The following is a 16,263-nucleotide window of genomic DNA, read 5'->3' as shown; positions in this document are numbered from 1 at the left end:
GATATGTTCATAGGGGAGGTTTTCAAACAGTTATCGAAAATAGATCTGAATTTGGCCAAACATTTGTTTTTAAAATATAAAATTGCACGTTTGAGGTACAAAACTGAAAATATTTTATAATAAAGCTCATTAACCAAGTTCATGGGGAGCCAGTGGAGAAAAGCTGCTGAAGACCGAACGCCTTCGCCTCAAATACATTAAAAACAGCCACAATGCAACCAAATTCAGAAGTAGTATATCGCATTGTACATTGGACTTTGAGCTATTACAATGTACGCCTACTATTGGAAAGATATTCGCAATATTTCATAGTCATCAAGGCAACCATGATAAAGGAATAGCGTGTGTTATTTGAGCACATTGATTAGACTCAATCCTCAGTGTGTCCTGTTAGTAGATCAGGCCATTGGTGTGAGACAAGGTGGTAGTCCTCCTTTTTAAACTTTTATATCCAATAATTAGATTTTTTCTAGTCAGCTGCTGAAAAACACATTTTATCCCCGAGGCTATAAAAATAATCACCTCACTAATATCAATCTTCATGTTTGTTGAATTTGCTGTGTAGTGTTGGGCTGTTCTGAAACATTTAGTGAATTTCAAAATTGAAATGATTTTAGTTCAGGGGCCACATATAGCCCGATGTCATCTTGAGAGGTCCGGTTTGGAAAAAGAATGCCCTAATAACCTTTGAATTTAAACTTTTTTTTTGTTTTGTTTTGTGGCGTAGTGTATACGTGACAAAAATATCTATAATTTCGAAAAATCAAACAATCACTACAATCTCTACATAAAGCCAATTTTAATGATACCTTCTGGTCCACAATACAGTGAAAATATTGCATTATGCACGTTTTTAACAAAATCACCACATGGGTCTGATAAGATAAGATAAGATAAGATATCCCTTTATTTATCTCGCATGTGGAGAAATTTGCAGATCTGCAGATTTGCAGATCCTAATGCTAGTTTGCTGTCTTCCACAGCAGCATTACCGATATCTCAGCGCAAGTCTGAATGTTGTGTTGTGTCCAAAACGCTTAACAAATGTCTTAAAAAAACCTGATGTTTTCTTTGCTTTGTGGTTTGGCTCTTGCAGGCCCGATTTTGGCCCACGGGCCTCATGTTTGACACGCCTGCCTTAAATGTTACTATTTTGTTACTTTCAATATAGGCCATTTTATGGCGGAGAGACAGGTGGAAATTCATTCACAGACATGCGGCAGCTGTGTGTCTGCTTTAGTCTTCAGGTTTAAACAAGTGCTGAGCATGTTCCCAACAGGTGACAGTCTCAACTCGCTGAATCGCAGCCTTGCAAGTGTCAAGTGTGGGGTGTTGCCAGTTAAACAGCCTTTCACTGCAGTCTGTCTCGGGCAGGAATCCATCAGGTTGCATGTAACGATTCTTGTATGTGCGTGATAGCTGGAGTGATGGAACGAACGAGGGCAAAGAGCACAAGGTCAGGGGCTTACGACTATCAGAATAGGCTGAGTGCAGATGGTCTACGAATCCCCGCAGATCCCAGGTTCTGCAAATCCAAAAACACTGGGGATCAGACTGGATAATAACAGAAGCAAAGAATGCACTGAAAGAAGGAAGTGTTGGTGACAAGGGTTAACAATCCCAGCCGTGGCCTCGCACGCTGCACAGCTCCCCAATTCTCCACTGACAATCCCCCCGCTCGGCTCGGCTGCATCAGCTTGCGGTAGCCCGGCTTCACCTCCTGGGCAGACGTCAAGGTTTTAGAATAATAATACCCCTCCAGTATCTGTTTCACCTTTTGAATTATAATGAAATAGATGGTCAAATGGTATCATGGTAATGCTCGATCAGCGGTCCTGCCCTGAAAAGCTAAGCCCTCTAGGGGGAGAGTTTATTACTCGTAGTTCACTAAATTTACTGCCAGGTTTTAAGGTCGAGGGGGGAACACAGTGAGGACTTGTTGAAGCTGCCTGGATGAATTATGTCTCCCTACTTCATCCCTCAGAGGTCGCACAGATCCGTGGGTCACCCCGGGGCTAGATGGTAAAACAAAATCCCCTTTGGCAAATACTGCTGAGTTAAGGCGTTTAGGGGAGAACTGAGAACATGGGGAGCATTAAAACGAGGACTGACCTTATATCGTCAATCGCTGTTTTAAATATTTAGCTTCGTCTTGACAAAGTGATAGCAACTTTGTGTGGGGTTGCTCTTACTTTGGGTTTGATTTTACTAAAGCTTTCTTAAAGGTGATTTCATTTTGAGCTGGCGTATGTGGTTTTTACCTTTTTTATGCATTGATTTGATAGTGACTGTGAAGCCAAATACAACAAAAGTGAAAAAGTAAAGCTCCAGACTCAATCCTAGGAAAATGTGCACTGACGTGGTGGGCTAACCCTCACCTCAGCTGTCTGGCTGTCGCACCAAACTCCTCTTGTTTACAAAATTGCTTTGGCTGTTAACCCATGCTCTTGTTATCACCAGACATTATTTCATATGCATCGCTTGATCAAGTCTGATCAGATTGATTCTGCATTTTTGTTTTTAAATTCCTGCACTCTTGCCAATTTGTGGGCGGCTTTCTGTGCGGACGTTTACATGCATGTATTATCGTGAAACACACAAAGTTTGTGTCACTGCTGGTGTATTTCACTGCATCACAAACAGTATCACTTCCCCCCCCGATATCATATCTTTTGAAGCCTACTCTCCGCAGTTGACTCTTCCTCTCTGTTTAGTCATATTTCCTCCACGTCTTAAAAAGTCAGTTAAACGATAGTTTTGAGACTGTGAGGAGTAAAAAAAAAAAAAAGATATTCGTGTACAAATGTAGTGGGAAATGTAAAAAGTCATTAGTAAAACGAGTGAAGTACAGATACTGGACAAATCTACTGGGACAAAGTATTTGTATTTTCTTATTTACAGCCTCAATCTATTTGTTGTTACTAGTACCATAATCCAATTTTACTATAGTGGAGTAAGGAATGTCAAACATTTGATAAAATCGTAATATAGTGTACGCGAGGCATTAAAATGCTCGCAGAACTTTGTCGAAATAATTTATAGTTTGCACCTGTCCATCAAAGTAAATGTTAAAAGTCACTGTTAATTCACGTGATTGGTTGTCATCACTATCTTGTCACTTGAAATAAAATGATGAGTTCATGGACTCAGCTTCCTTGAAAGGAGAAACACTGCAGCACGCTGACGAGAATCCCGCGGAGGATTAGTTATTTGATCTCATCCGGACGAAGTAAATCTGAAAGCTGCAGAGGGACGTTAATTACTTACTAAAAAAAAAACTTCAACCCCATTCCATATGAATTTACTGTATCATCACCTTTTTTTTTTTTTTTTACTCCTTTCGCTGCTTTAATTTCAGTGGAGTAAGATAATAAAGAATAGGGAGTTGGCTGACAAAAGACCCGTGTTGGAGGCTGACTGATGTGAAGTGAAGGGAGCAGGAAAGGAATGACAGAAACAGACTGGAATCGAAGACAGAGGCGGCGACGTATCTGTCCTTCAAGGCACACAAGTGAAACTTGTTTGCAGAAAATTGAGGTGACGTCGTGGAGACAGTGACAGATGTACTATGTGCCAGCGCCTGAAGCGTGACCACGGGGTTAAAATACTGTGTAAGCACTCCGAAACGTGCACACGGGACGCACACAGAGTTAGTTGAGCCTTTTGTGAGAGTGAAAGGGATGAAATGAGAAAAAAAAAAAAAAAAGGAGGGGAAAAAGATATAATTTAGTTCCTATCCGATAAATGTCACAGAAGACACTCAGCATATTTTTTCAGCCTGCAGGGACCCGTGAGGACCCTGGGAAATGAACATATGTCCTATTGACCTCGGCCACTTGATTCAATCACAAAGCGCTTTATTGAGGTGAAGGCAAAGTCACAGCCTGTGCACTCTAAAGGTTATTGGATAGTGGCACTGTTTTTAGTTTCAGTAAGAGAGAAGAATAAATGTTATTCCTAAACTAATTGGACGTTGCCATTTGCTGGAGGAGAGTGAGGCTCATGGCAGGGCTGAAGGTTAAGCCACAACACTGCAGCGAGGAAGTAATGAGCCACGGGGAAAGACCGCCACACAACCACATTACCCAGCATGCCTTTAAAGCTAGAAAGTCCCATCTGATTTGGATGTTTGGAATATGTTATCTGATAGGATTGTAAATTAATACATTATTCACAGTCGCAACACATGTGCAGAAAATCCAGATTTTTACAGTAAAGTGCCTGCCTGCCTCAGCAGATGTTTTATTATTTTTTTCCCCACTTAAAGATCCTCTATTGAAACTTGCCATTTATCATGACTTGACAGTAGGCAAGTGGCAGAGGTGCTTCGCGCATGCTTTTTTCCCCTCTGGCGTTATTTTTATCCCGTGCAGTAAGTTGACCCAAAAAGCTGAAAGTAACTCGACTCTTCATTGATCCAGACTTGTTCTGGTTTTTGGTACAACTTTCACTTTAAGACCAAGGACTTGTGCACTGTGACTGCACAACATTTATATTGGTTAAACATAGTATTGCACAACACACTGCAACATATACAATTAATATCTTAGAAAAGACTGACTGAACTGTTAGAAATTAAGTTTCAGTGCACTGTGCATTTGTGTTATGCCAATGAAAAACAACATAATTCTGAATATGAAAGAAAACCGTAGTTAACTGATTAACAGTGCTTATTAATAGATATCTGGTAGCCACAGTGCAGATATCAGGAGCACAAAAATCAAGGAAAGAGAAACTGCACTGCAATTCAGATGCATATACGAGAGAGGAAAAAAACCAAAACTATTTGAAGTTAATTGGTGTCTCTAAATTATAGTAGAGGTCCAGCTCGTTGTACAGCAGCCACCACCATTAGTGTGTTCATGTGTGCATGAATGGGTGAATGTGTCTCTCAATGTAAAGTGCTGTTTGCACTGCTGAAGTGGCGAAAATGACCTTGTATAAGTGAAGTCAGTTTACCATTTCTATTTTCATGTTTCAGATCCACTTAGATGTTTGTGCAATGATATATATCAAGCAGTGTTGGGCACATCACTGAAAATAAGTACTTGATTGCATTCAGTGGTGGAGTTACTAACTATGTAGTTGATCTGAAAAGTATTATAACTCCTGCGTTACTTTAATTCTTAATGATGTGCACAAAGCTATTTTATTGTAGTGTTGCTGTGAATTATTAGCTGAGCTGTCAGGACTCATTAAGTTCAGCTGAAGTTACATCAGTTTGTTGGAACTCACATGTTGGTACACCAACACTATTTTGAGCAACAAAAGATAAACGGCAAACATAAAGCAGCAGAGGGCTCGTACAAAGGTAATTTACGGCAGCGAATACATTTTAGGCACTATAAAAAGATGAGTGTATATTGTCAGTCTCCTTTTATGTTGCTTTGAGGAGCACAGTCATTTTTAGGAGAAATGAGGAGTTAGTCTAGTAAACAAGAGGTTTGACATTCTGTGATAAAAATGTCTTCAGACGCTGAACAGCTGAGGAGGACAGAGATAGAGAAAGAGACAATATTAACAAATGCACACAAACTTAAGAAACGAAGCTGTTCTTAACTACACAATAGTATGTACTTTACTGCCATCAATATATTTTGTGTCTCAGGCCACATTGTGGTACTGTGTTTTGTAATCTTGATCCTGATTTGATTCTGTGTTTGAAGCCTTTCAGTTTGGAATGGTTGTTCTGCGTGTTTTGGGTTTCAGTTGCTCTCATAATTCAAGGTCGCAACTCCTCTTACATGCGAATGGTTGCAACATATGTAATGGACATTGCTTTTCATTGCATGGGATTGGCTCCAGCTGCAGGCAACCTCAATTCTTTTTTAAAGTGATTTAATAAGATGGATGAATAGATTGAAAGACATTTTTGCTGGTCACCCATAAAAAGTCTCCTCCCTTCTGCTATGTTGAATGCAAACAGTCCACCCAGTCGTGCTGTCATTGTTTCAATCGCTGCACATTACTCGGCTAAATATTTGGGGCCTTGGAACTAAGAATAAAAGTGTATGTAATATGTGATAGAATCCTGCCCTCCCTACTATGCAAATGTGGATTTCCATTTATCTTTCCCATACCTTGAAACATTAAATCCAGTGTAAGCTGCTTGTGCTAATTACACAAGAGCTTTAAGATGACAGACACGTCTACTTTAACACCATACTCTCTCAAGAGGATCATGGGATATGAGCTGCTGAGTCACCCCATGTGATTGACAGCTTGAGGTGGGACCCCTGCTCTGTCTTCCTCTATCCACTCCTCTTTGATTGTAATCTGGAAATGAGCGGGTTCAGGAGACGCATGCAGCCGCGAAGTCATTCCCGGAGGTCAGATTCCCTCAGTGCCTACCCCTATCCATTAAATAATGGCTCCTCACTTCAAATGGCTGTCACTGTCGCTGACAACGTCCTGTCTGCAGTCACTCTGGATAAGCGCTATAAAAGATCCTAAGTGGCAGCGGAGCGAAGCATCTCAGGAAAGTTGTCACCCCCCCCCCCCCCCCCCCCCCCCCCCCCCCCATATGCACGAGGGGTGATACTGTTTGATAGACCCACACCGGCACATTGTAAATGCTCTCCATTGACAGCCACAAAGTCAGATATCAGTATTTATTTACAATTGCCTGTGATAGTCTGTGAAAGTGGTGCTGGCCCCTTGTTCCTCATCCTGTTTTCCGCTCCCTTGTTCTCTCCCTCTTGGCCCATGGTTAGACCAGTCAGTGAGTAAGAATCGCACTCCGGGGACAGCTGGTTTGTGTTTACAGTCTGGAGACCGGGGCGAGTGCGCTGCAAGTATTATCTAAACAATTTCAGTCGCTATATTCCCCCACGGCTCAGCCTCTCCAAGAGCCAGGTTTGTGCCAGAATGTCAGGGCGAAGGCAGCGAGTTTGTTTGGGCTTCGACGGTACAGTGAGGAGAGAAGCACAGGGGAAGTACTTGAGAGCTTCTGACAAAGACCATATGGCTCCCGGGTGTGTGTTAATATAATCAGAATGTAAAAGCATGCCTTTTTAGTGTGTCCCTGTGAATACACTGTCAGAAATGCGCATCTGTCAATTATTTCACAGAGTGAAAGGAGCGATCGTCACATATTTCACAATTTGGCAGATTATTGTAATACGTCACTGATTACAACCATCTTGATGTTATAGAGGAAGACAACTTCACTGTTAGTGCATCTACTTGATGGACATATGGAGCCACCTCTACAAGCTTTGTAGGCCATGTGTGTTCGTGTGTGCAGGCCATAAAAAAAAAGAAGGAAAGAAGGAAAAAAAAAAAGTGGCTGCATTCGTCAAATCAACACATCTCTTTGTTGAAGAGGACTCTTCCATATTGTATGCTTCTGGGTGCCCATATGTGAGTGACATTATGCATATGCTTTGGATATCTCCTGCCAACATGCCCAAGGTGTCTCACCAAATCGCACCAGAAGTACAATTTCGTCGTGGTTAATTCACTCAGCTCCGATCGTTGCCCGGGAGACGCCGTTCGGCTCGGCCCATTTTCTCAAGAAGCAGAATCTTTCCCCCCTCCCCCTTTTCCCATCTCTTTGCTGAACTTTTGCGCTTGTTACATTTCCCTGCAACCCGAGAGCAGCAACAACAGTTGAGTTTGATCAGTTTCCGACGACACTCTGCTCTGATGTCATCTGCGTTAACGCGCCCACTTCGTCTGATTTCTATTGCATGGGAAACATGCCTGGAGGGAAGGAATAACCAGCATTGATGGGAAGAGTTTTCAACAGCTGAAATTAATTAACGGTGAAAATCCGTCATGGAGTCACAACTTGCAGCACGCCGTGTCCTGACATCAACTGCAATATCTCCGCCGTGCCCTATATTTTTCCCATGAATTTGTCAGTGCAGAAGTATTAAGGGCTTATAGCATGGCTGAGTAATCCCGCTGTCACCAAGAGAAGAGGGATGGCTGTGCATTTTGTGAGATATTAACGTGATCCATCCTCTATCTGTCACTCCGCAACGTCAACAGTCAACAGCATCCACCAGCTCAGTCTGTGGTCAGGGTTAATGCCAGCCTCCACTGGGGTCAGAGGTTTGATTCCCGTTTTCTTTTCAACCGTTTGTCAGTTTTCATGGGCCTCCACTGCTTCGTGCTGTATCACATCACCCGGTGAAAGTTAATCGTAATTCTGTTTGGGAAATAAATAGATAAATAAATAAATCCCAACACAACTCTTGACAGTCCCTCCAGGGCGTGAAAATGAAAAATGAATGCTCCCCCAGATGGCGCGATGTGCAATTGTGGTTTGATGACGGTTTGTTAGTGTTTCTGATTAAAACGCTAACTTTCTTTGGACTATCATCACGCTAATCACAATTCTTATGTGATCTACTAAAGGCAGATGCTTTGTTTTATCACTGCCAACCACAATCAAGTGTTATATACTCTGAATGAATGCCAGACGACCAAATTGCCGTGTGGGGAGATTCAGCTCCGTGTTTATTGTTTATTTTTAGCATGTTTGAAGCAATACCCGGTAGACAAACAGATTCCTTCATCACCATTCACTACTGCTGAACAAAGTAAAATCAGGATACCGTCAGACTTAAACACTCAGCTTTACATGTTGCAACTGTTACATTAGGACAGATTTCGCTTTTGTTTTTTTTTGGTGGGATAAATTCAACTTGTCATATCATGCAAAATTAAGGCTAAATAACTGATTGTGCTCTTGTCAATTCAGACAGAAGACTTCCGAATTTTATACAATTAAACTTTCAAACATTGTGTATGAATTGCATCATGTACAATGTAATAAATTGCTGCAGTTGGAACAGCTTTTATCTGTAATATGTAGAGAAATTGAGGTAGCCGACGGGAGGCGTGCAGGCTTGTGATAACAGCCTTGTGGGCACGCTGTTATAAGGATAGTGGTCAGTGCAAACAACATGATTTAAAAAACAGAGTAATTGCCTTCCAAAATATGTCACTGAAGTGATAACGCGAATAAACGTGACATTTTCTACTAACTCTACAAATGTTTACATTCATGGCAATCTATGAAGAAGTATAATATTCATGATGTGACTTTAAATCACTCAGACAAACACAAATATAAAACAGTTGCATGTTCAAATATATGTTATCTACCGTGATAAAAACTTTCTGAGCTTCTTCATGGATATGTATGATTATTATTAAAGGTGAACATGACAAGTGACTCCTTGTATTACTTGGTATAATTGAAATAACTGTTTTAAAAAAAAGTCTGATGATCCTATAAAAAAATTATATCTTACACCCCCATTTACGCCTAAGAGATTCTGTCGCCCCACCCACCTACTTAACAGTACAGCTGAGCTCTCATGTACAGAATCACTGTTACTATTGTACAAAAGCAGAAGTGCTAAAAATCGGGAGCCACTGCTGTAAAAACCAACATATTCAGGAACAAATGGGTTTCTTACAAAAAACTACTACTACTAAAATCTACTCTACAACTCTACTTGATTGTATACTTTGTAAAACTGTCAATAGTAATATGCTGTTAAACAGACATATTTTAAAGTTAGTGCAGTAGGTTTTTGGTTTTTCAGTAAATGATTCTCTATAAAGATAATATCTGCACACACTTATAATAATGTACAAAGCTGTCTAATGTGAATACAATTCACAGCTGAGTATCAATAGTATAGCACAACAACGTAAGGCAATCTGTGTTTGGTGTGTTATTACTTGTTGTTTTGATGCTTGTATTCCACTTTTCAAATTTACATTTGTGGGATGAGCAGTAGAGGTACTTAAAAGTGTGTTGACATGCTGCTTTACTACTACTGTTGGTACCTGATGGCACAGAAGACTTCAGTATAATATAGTACTCTATTCAATAGAGATTAAGAGTATTTGCAATGTGAAAAAATATATACTAGGAGCCCATTTGTAGCCTTTTTTGCTCAGTTTGATAGGGAATATTTCAACAATAAATGTAACTGAGGAACAATACTTTGCATTAAATCTGTAAAATCCAAAAGTATGTGGCCAACTTGGAAGAAGCTGTTCAGTTTCCTTGAAACATAAAGCAGAACATCATCTGCATCTCTGGGAGATGATCAGTAGGAAAGTTTTAGTATGAAAATACAGCATACATATATAGTATGGGTGTTTTTTTAAGAAAAAAAAAAAAGCAAAATGACAAGCAAATCAGAAATTCTTTAGAAACAGTCTGGGAGACTGAGAATACCATATCTCTGCGGAGTACTTCACAGAGATACGAGGAGCGGTGACAGACACTTGGTAGCGGAGACGTGAGCAGTTCCGGGTGCAGCTGCAGAGTCGCAGACTGTTTATGCAGCATTGTTCCCACTGCTTACACACCACAACCAAAGAATCTGGTATCTTCTCTAATAGGCTGCAGATGGGGTGATTTATAAGATGCAGCAAAACAGGAGACAAAGAGTGAGAGAGGGGGTTGGTTTCTCAATGGAAAGCCAAATAATGAGATGGCGCTTGCAACCACTCCCGTGCCTGCCTGGCTGTCAGTTGTGCAGCCCCTATTTTCTGCCATTTTTTTCCTCCTCCTCCTCTTCCTCTTCGTCCTTCTGGAGCATTGCTTCCCCTCTTTCTCCCGGGGGAATAATTTCCAGTGTGCAGACAGGTTTGAAAAGAAGCTGCTGTTATGGAATCTGGAAGCTTTGATGACTAGTAATGTGTACCTCATTATTGAATTGTCACACAAACACACATTTGTTGTGCACAAATTGCACACATACACCTTTGCCTCACATACTGTATTTTTTTAAATTTATTTTATATTTATACAGTGCTCAAAAATAAGATAAGAAAATAAATACAGTACGTGAGACAAAGGTGTACCTGTAAGGAAACGCTGGTTCCACATACATGTTGTCTGGCTTTAAATTGCACAATCCTTGTATTGAACACGGTGTTGATTTTCAGTGATTCCGAAAAAACATTATATCAAACAAATCAACTGTGTCTTTGGCTGACTTATTACATTATGTATAAGAGGCTTCAGTTTTTGTGATGTTGACGTCGCCAAATTCAAACAGCCAATTTCAATATTTTCCATTGCCTTGTGTGGTTGCAGTATAAAGTTATATTCTCAATCTTTGTTGGCCTTGCTGGGATCTTTTCGCCACAAATTAATCTTCCCTTCATTTTCAACTCTCCTCAAGGCAAATTTTCAGGGTTGCAGTGTTATAGTGCAAGGCCACAACATGAATGAAAGCCTACTTTAGTCTACCACAACCTAACAATCTCCTACAAGCGTCTACAGAGACAGACAGTGTATGTTTCAAGGGAGAGTATCCGTTTTGTCCGATATTTCATGTTCAAACGTGATAAGAGGGTGAAAAGATAGAATATTACACTATGCAAACTCCCTCTGCTAATAAATCTCTTTTCTCTGTTCGGCCATCCCTTCTCAATCTATATTTTCTTTTCTCTGTGGAAAAATCCCTTCACTGTTTCTCCCAGACTTCCCAAGGCTATTGCAGGAATATAACAAAGAAGCACAAATACAGACGGCAGTGGGAGCAGAAGCAGAGGAACGAGCTGAGAGGTAAAAGAAAAGCAAAAGACACCGAACAGGGACTGGAGATAATTAAAAGGATCTTCGGAGTGATATAGCCGTTAGCGCTGGGACTTCTCATTCATTTACACACATATAAACGCTCCTCTCCACACGCACATTAAAATGAGATAATTTACCTATAGCCAAAGATGTGTTTTTTTTTTTTTTTTTGCATGCTTCATGCAGAACATAAATCTCTGTCTCTCCCCCCCACACACACCCCGCCCATATATTTAATCAGTGTTATGCAAAGCACGTCAGGATTCAACTCATTTTCATAACAGCAATCTAGTGGCAATTTATCACAACCAAGCATGAAAAATATGCCATTATGCCAGTGGAATTAATGTTTTGGTTTAATACTATGTCTTGCGTTTCTCAACAAGAGTGTATATTTTTAGTTTTTCATGTCAAATTGAAATATGTGCTTGGCACTAATATAATTGTTTCCTCTCTGCCTCACTATTATTATAGAGACATGTACTGTACATAAGCAGTGAACATTTGTAGCTTGTCTATCAGATAATAGTGTACCAAGCCCCGTTTACACGACAACTGAAAATGCATCGTTGCAGATAAGTTTTGTATTTACACGCCAATGTTTTGAGAACTGAAGAAACAATGAAAATAATGTAGTTTGCGAGTAGGAACATTAGTTGGTGTTGTTTTTGTAATAAAACCACACACACGTGTGCAAAGAACAATAGCTATAAACATCAATAATGGCGGCTAGACAGACATTCACATGTACAGACCAAGAAGTTGGATTACTGTTGCATGTGACTCTCAACTCTAAAACGACAGAGTCCCAGAAGAACATGTACTGAGAGTCATGACACTCTGGAGGTGACTACCATTGCTGTTGTCCATCCTACCACGGTTGTGGTGTGCATGCACAGCAGCAGCGTTTCGGAAAAAGTTATATTTTCTCCCGTTTGCACGGAGTCAGACTTTTCAAAAAGTTCTGCCTGTAAACGGTTTTCCGTTTTCACGTCAAAACATTGGCATGTAAACGGGGTTAAAGTCTGAAGGTTTCATTGTGGGGCGGGCCTCCATCAAGAAAGAATCAGGGGGTCTGGGGGTTGCCATTTCCAGATTCCCACGCAATTCCAATGGATTAAAGCTGAATTGATAAAATAGGCAGCAGTTTCTGAACAATAGTGATGGAAGTTGCACACTATGTCACAAGAATGACCAGATTTTTTAAATTCAACTTGTGTGAAGGAGTGATTATTTACCATGCTTATGGATCCCAACAGCCATTAACAATATCTTATAATGTAAAAAACTAATTTAAAAAAAGTCAAAATTCCTTCAAAAATTGCCATTTGGCGTGAAATAACGCACATTCTGTACGTTTTGATTTACCCTCTATATTCTCACACAGGGGGCTTATTTTCCCACACTTTAATCTCAGTAAGTGCTTCAGTTAAAAAAGCAACTGGCTGATTATGTGTTGGCTGCACATGTGAATTGATGAACCTCTGATCGGAAACCTCATTCATTCCTGTGAGAACACTGAAGGTCGCGCCTGAGTCGCAGCTCTGGCCTCTCGTGCTGATGAAGTGGTGCTTTCTGGGGCTTGACTGTACATGCCCCCGCTCCCTGGGGTCAGAGGGAAGAACAGCTGACTGCTTGTCTCACATAGTAGAGAAAATAAGACAACAGCCACCTGTCATGGTGGAGGATTCTCTGCCCTGCCAGTCACCTTCTCACATATTTATTTGAGAGTTTATCAATGGGTTTTTTTTTTCTGTGATGTTTTGTGATTATGATAAATAATGAGTGCCAATCACATGTTGTTTCTCATAACATATGTACAGGGAATCTAAAAAGGAATAAAGAAATGCTTCTTAGTTGGGAGCTCTGAAAAGGATGAGTTTTTGCCCTGTAGTAGAATAATGGCATGAAACATCAGTATGTGGGCAAAAATGACAGGAGTAAAAGCACCTTTACAAGCTCAGTGCTTGATGGCACCACCATTTTGTCACGCCGCATTATGTATAGTAGCAGATGAATGACAGGTGTGCTCCACTACTCTAATGCACAAATTGCCTCGGCTGCAGAGTGCTAATGTGGTTTGCTTTTAACCGGGACTTCACGACTATATTTGCATTTTTGAGACAATCCATACGCATGAACACTGTTGTTGTTTCCTGTACTGGCACATGCAGTGATTACAGACAATATCTCTTCATCCAGTCAGCGATTTTCTGGGTGGAAATTGGAGGGAATCTACACTCCGTCTTTCTGCTGAATTATATGTATTGCTTAGGAAGATAAGATTTATCTCGCTCTCACAGTGATAAAGGTACTACACCAACAGACTGAGCTAAAACACATCAAACGAATGTATCTTAAAACCGAAGTAAAGTAGGGCTGTTGAGAGTGAAAGTGATCCTATTAAGTTTAAGATCACAAGCTGCTAAATAGCAAACTTGGTTTGTTTCCCAGAAATTTTGTATCAAAAGCTTTTTATCATTTACATCTATTAGGATGCATAGGCAGTAAAACATAGACCCATCCTTATGTACTATAGGGCTGCAAAAGACGTACTTGTAGTTGTTCACTGGATTATTACATTCACATGATAATTAAGTTAAGTGTTTTTTTCTCAAATAAATATCAGTTCTTATCTCTTTATTCTGTACATGTCATGATCCTGCCTGCATGGAACTGGTCTTTTAAGCCTTAATCATTTGCTAATTTACATTTAGGAATGTTAGTGAACTGATAAAAAGTTCAAATCAGCTGTGTCTGTGTTAATACTGGTGGTTGGCATTGTTTAGAAACTTTAGCATTCTATCAAGATGTACAGTACAGTATTTTCTGTCAGATCTCCCGCATTTCCAGAGCTACTGTGTCTCAAGGTAACTGAGTCTGATTTTTTGTCTGACTGGTTTATTGACCGTAAAAAAAAAAAAAACCTCCTCTTGGCAGGTTTTTGCATCTTCTCATGAAAGATTCACAGCCGGATAAGAAGCCCATATTTTTTCCAGGCTCCGTTTCTATACGTTATCCCAGCGGCCTCCAAGCATGGCTGGCTAATTATAGGCTTGCTGAATTTATTTGAGCGAGTGAGTGAGCCTAGTGAGCCAGGATTCATAGCCGGACAGATAATTAGATCGATCGGGGGCTGCAAAACCTAACACCCCTAACTTGGCACTCTGAATATATAATATAATGAAAATAAGCTCAGAACATGGGGAAAAAAATGCACATTTTAAGCATATTATTTCTGCTTTTTGTGCTGATCAGCACTATCACCGATTGTCACTCACACTTTGTCAATGTTCTGAATAAATATAATAAACCGTGGGTCATGAAAAGCTCCAAATCCTATTGAGACATCCAATAATAAATAAGATTCCTGCACACAATACTCACCTTTTCCATTTCATTGCCTGCTGCCATTTTAGAGCAGGCTCACTCTCTCTCTCTCTCTCTCTTTTTTTTTCCTTCTTTCGAATGAGCTTTTATCAAATGCGGGTATGTCGTATATGCCACGAGAAATGTCTCTCTAAAGGTCTTGCACCAAAATGTCGACAGACAATAAAACATACACAACCACCCACCGCAGACAGACCCACGCACACACATACACGCTCACACTCAGAGGCGTTTTTTTTGCCCACTCTATACTTTGGGAGTGAGAAGCTTCTCAAGATGAGTGGCTGTTTAATTGACAGCTGGTTCACTAACTGGTTCCTTTCACTGACAGAGGTTTTTTTTTTTCCTTCTTCTTCTTCTTCTTCTTCTTTTTTTTTTTACACTAATAGCCATTGAACACCTGCACATCTTGTCAGTTTTCTTTTCCTTGAGGTTTGTTGACAGAGTGTGCGGAGACAGCGGAAAGTGTGATGTAGGAGTGCTGTCAGTCTGATGTCTTGTATTCTTGCTGTCACCTATCCTCTCTAAGTGCCTTTTATAAATAGGCGATGCCGGAGCCATGTGGCGTTGTTGTTGGCATGCATTTCTGTACCTCTGCAAAGAGAAAAAGGAGAAGGAAAAAAAAAAACATATCGGGGCAAAGACTGAAACGTCATATCTGATTTAATTAAAGGTTCTCATACATTCTGTTTATTTTTGGAGCACATTTGATTCGTATTCAATTGCAGTTTTGCTCTCTTGCTATTTTTCCTGTACTTCTCGGTTGTTGTTTATCTCTTGTGCGCAGGCCTTGCACGTGTTACAATTTTAATGAGCCGTTACAAGAAATAAACTCTAAAGTCCTGAGAATTCCTGTGAAACACTCCACTCAGATAACAAAATAATAAATATTTTCACTTTACACTCTCATATTCCTTTTCTTTCAATATTTTCTTTCCGGGGTTGTTGCTTGTTTGAGTAGAACTTGGCCTTGAGTCTGCCTTTCCCCTCCCTCTCTATCTGCTGCTGCTCTGTTGGCATTGATTATCTCAGACCTGAGATCCACCCCGTGTGTGTGTGTGTGTGTGTGTGTGTGTGTGTGTGTGTGTGTGTGTGTGTGTGTGTGTGTGTGTGTGTGTGTGTGTGTGTGTGTGTGTGTGTGTGTGTGTGTGTGCGCGTGCGTGTGTGCGTGTGTGCGTGTGCGTGTGTGCGTGTGTTTCACCGTCTCTAGCCCCGCTGCATGCTGAGAAGGCAGATATCTCTAGAGGTTCTGTAATACAGCGGATACTGTTGCCCGCCTCGCATTGCTATGGGGGATGGAGGTGGTTGTGTTG

At 40.5% G+C, this 16,263-nt stretch overlaps 1 protein-coding gene across 1 annotated transcript in view; it reads left to right on the top strand.

Annotated features, from left to right (window-relative positions):
* Positions 1–16,263, top strand: part of LOC308121506 (roundabout homolog 1-like) — a 90,370-nt gene that overhangs the window by 23,469 nt on the left and 50,638 nt on the right. The gene's annotated exons all lie outside the window — the stretch shown is intronic.

The sequence above is a fragment of the Lipophrys pholis genome (genome assembly GCF_963383615.2).
Source record: "Lipophrys pholis genome assembly, chromosome: 16".
NCBI classification, from domain to species: domain Eukaryota; kingdom Metazoa; phylum Chordata; class Actinopteri; order Blenniiformes; family Blenniidae; genus Lipophrys; species Lipophrys pholis.
The sequence above is the reverse complement of the archived record's forward strand: the minus strand, read 5'-3'. Positions and strand labels throughout refer to the sequence as shown.